General features: G+C 37.2%; 1 pseudogene; it reads right to left on the minus strand.

Moving 5' to 3' along the window:
• Nucleotides 1–2,331: 2,331 nt before the first annotated feature.
• On the minus strand, nt 2,332–3,963 carry LOC105537683 (annotated as a pseudogene).
• Between the last annotated feature and the right edge of the window lie 10 nt (nt 3,964–3,973).

The raw sequence follows: 3,973 nt of genomic DNA on the forward strand, positions 1-3,973 counted from the left end.
CGTATGTAAAAATCCATTGCCAAACCCAAGGTCATGAAGACATACAATTTACTCCTGTGTTTTCTCCTAAGAGTTTTATAGTTTTAGCTCTTACATTTAAGTGTTTGATCCATTTTGAGTTAATATTGTATATGGTGTGAAGGAAGATAATTTTTGTGTATATGAATATCCAAGTTAATTTTTGTGTATGTGAATATCCATTTGTCCCAGCACTATGTGTTGAAAAGTCTATTCTTTCCTCTTTGAATGATCTTGGCACTCTTGTTGAAATCAGTTGACTATAGATGTATGGTTTTATTTCTGGACTCTCAGTTCTATTCCTTTGATTTATGTCTATCTTTATGCCAGTACCACAATACCTTGATTACCATTCTTTTGTAGAAAGTTTTGCCTGTAATCCTAGCACTTTGGGAGGCTGAGGTGGGAGGATTCCAAGGTCAAGAGATCGAGACCATCCTGGCTAAGATGGTAAAACTCCGTTTCTACTAAAAACACAAAAATTGGCCAGGCGCAGTGGCTCATGCCTGTAATCCCAGGACTTTGGGAGGCCCAGGAGGGTGAATCACCTGAGGTTGGGAGTTCGAGACCAGCCTGACCAACATGGAGAAACCTTGTCCCTACTAAAAATACAAAATTAGCCGGGTGTGATGGTGCATGCCTGTAATCCCAGCTACTCGGGGGGCTGAGGCAGGTGAATCACTTGAACTGGGGAGGTGGAGGTTGTGGTGAGCCAAGTTTGTGCCATTGCACTACAGCCTGGTCAACAAGAGCAAAACTCTGTCTTAAAAAACAAACAACCAAACAAAAAACAAAACAAAACGCACAAAAATTAGCTGGGCATGGTGGTGCACACCTGTAGTTGCAGCTACTTGGGAGGCTGAGGCAGGAGAATCGCTTGAACCCGGGAGGCAGAGGTTGCAGTGAGCCGAGATCGCACCACTGCACTCAAGTCTGGCGACAGAGCAAGACTCTGTCTCAAAAAAAAAAAAAAAAAAAAAAAAAGAAAAAAGTTCTGAAATCAGAAAGTATGAATCCTTTGTTTTTTTCATTTTCAGGATTATTTAGCTATTCTTGGTTCCTCAAGTTCTATATGAATTTGATAATCAGCTAATTAATCTCCACAAAGAATTCAGTTGGTATTCTGGTAGTGATTACATTGAATCTCTGAATCAGTTTAGGGAGTATTGGCATCATGTTGTCTTCTGATGCATGGAGATGTGATGTTTTTCCACTTATTTAATGTCAGTAATGTTTTGTAGTCTTCAAAGTTTGGAACTTCTTTTGTTAAATTTATTTCTAAGTATTTTATTCTTATTGATGTCATTTTGAATGGAAATTGTTTTCTTAATTTCATTTTTAGATTGCTCATTTGCAAATGTACAAAATACAATTGTACAACTGATTTTTGTATATTGATCTTGTATCTTGCAACCTTGCTAAACTTGTTTATTATGGTATTTTTTAATGGATTCTTTAAGATTTTCTATTTATAACATCAGATAATGTCATCTGTGAGCAGAGATAGTTTTACTTCTTCCTTTCCTATCTGGGTGCCTTTTCTTTTTCTTTCCTAATTGGCCTGACTAGAACCTCTGGTACAGTGTTGAACAGAAGTAGTGAGAGCAGACATTCTTGTCTTGTTCCTGCTCTTAGAAAGGAAAACATCCAGTTTTTCATCAGTGAGCATGATGTTAACTATTGGTTTTTCAGAAGCCCTTCATTATGTTGAGAAAATTCCCTTCTATTCCTAGTTTATTACTTTTTATTATGAATGGGCATCAGATATTGTCAAATCTTTTCTTTCATTTATTGGAATGATTAGGTAATTTTGTTTCTTATTGTATTGATATAATGTATTAAATTAATTTTCAGATGTTGAATCAACCTTGCATTCCTGGGATAAATTCCACATAGTAATGGAATAAAATCTTTTTAATATGCTGCTGGATCTGATTTATTAGTATTTTGCTGGGACATTTTACATCTATATTTATAAGATATATTAGTCTATAGTTTTCTTGTCATTTTTTTCCACCTGGTTTTGGTATCAGGTTAATACTGGCCTCATAAAATAATTTGGGAAGTGCTCTCTCCTACTTTGTGGAAGAATTTGTGAAAAATTAGTATAAATTCTTCTTTAAGTATTTGGCGGAATTCACTAGTGAAGCCATATGGGTATGGGCTTTTCTTTGTGGATAGGGGTTTTTTTTTTTTTTTGACTTTACTAAACATTAAAGCACACATGAATGTTTTCTGTGGAGGAGGACTAAAGGACATCAGGGGAGAAGAAAGGGATACTTGGGAAGAGAATCACACAACAAGGACCTTTCTTCACAAAAAGGGCTCAATATTGATTTCCAGGGAGGAACAGGGAATGGTCAGCTCAAATTTGGTGATAACATCAGGATGAAGGACTCCAAGCTTCCTGATGTTTTGACTCCTGGCAAAGATCTCTGTGCTTTGCCCAGGGAAGAAAGCAGTCCCTTTTGATGATTTGATCACATATCCCCCTTTATTTTCAATAGGAGGTACATTGTGCAGCTGTGTAATTCTGTCCAGATGCATATGGATGACCTTAAACCCAGAATTTTTGTTGTAATAAACAGCAAAGAGATGCCTGTAGTTTTTTGTACCTACGTCTCTGCTAGAATCTTTTATTACAGTGTTAGAGATTTCAAATAGTTTCAGAGGAAGGAGCATCTTCTGATTCATTTCTGTGGTCTTCAGAGCACCGAGAAGAGGGGTAATGAATGCCACCTGTAATTGAGCTGTTTTAGTTTTACTTATCTGGACTGCTTTTGTTGCAGAGATATCCAAGCCAAGTTTATCAGAAATATCCTCTTGGAGCAGAAAGCAAAGGTGAGTGCTTCAATGAATCCATGTTTACATGGATTCAGCTACCATGTCATGTCTGATACATTTTTTGAGCTTATGAAGTGGAAATTGATTAGCTGTGGTGTTTATGGGAGAGTCATCTGAATATTGTATATCCACAAGCAATAGCTGCATCTGCTATAATATCACATGCATGGATAATGTCAGCTGTGGTCAAAGGGGTTTTGTTCTCAATGTGATTCCCATTGCCTATGACTTTGGACTTCAAATACATCTTGGTCAGAAGCTAGGCAAGATTTTCTGGAGTTTCTCTGATTTCATTTTTTTTGTTAACGAGATCAGCTTTCACTATATCTTTTTGAACGATTTTTAATTAAAAATATTTTTATAGAGATAGGATCTCACTATGTTGCCCAGGCTGGTCTTGAACCCCTGGACTCAAGTGATCCTCCCACCTCAGCTTCCCAAAGTGCTGGAATTACAGGTGTGAGCTACCAAGCCCAGCCTCACTATCTCCTTTTGGTAAGCTAGTTCTGGGAAAGTATATGCTTTTCCATTAGGAAAACTACCTCAGTTGCTTCTATCATAAATTGGTTCTCAATATAGTCACTGAAAATGGTGTCCAGATAATATCAAGAACTCTTTTTGCCTTAGTAAAGTCACTTCCTGTGCATTTGATAAATACCTTTCTAGTATTTAATTTTGGAGTCGTCCTCACTGGTGATGGAAGGCATTGAAAGGATGACACCCTTGCTATCATAGATAACTGGGTACAGGGGTTTATTTCCAGTGACATGTTAATAGTGTTTAAGGTGGTTGTCGGTCTTGTTCATGTTCATTGGCTCAGAGATTGTATACTCCTTGGCCTTATTTAGGGCTTGAACTTGATATCTAAAGGACACTTTGCACAGTACAAGTATATGGGTGACAAAGTGTCCAAATCATGGGTTCCAGTAGCAACCAATGCTCTTTTCCAGCAAATATCCTGATGTCATTTCTCCTGATGTTCAAGGAAGCTGTCATATTGATCTTTAGTAAGATTTAGATTTTGGAGAACTGCTGCTGTAAAGGGCATACCTTAACTATCTTTTCTGTGATAATCAATTTCTGGATTTTTCTATTAGGCATTACCTGTTTA

Source organism: Mandrillus leucophaeus, unplaced genomic scaffold (genome assembly GCF_000951045.1).
Source record: "Mandrillus leucophaeus isolate KB7577 unplaced genomic scaffold, Mleu.le_1.0 Scaffold1785, whole genome shotgun sequence".
In the NCBI taxonomy this organism is placed as follows: domain Eukaryota; kingdom Metazoa; phylum Chordata; class Mammalia; order Primates; family Cercopithecidae; genus Mandrillus; species Mandrillus leucophaeus.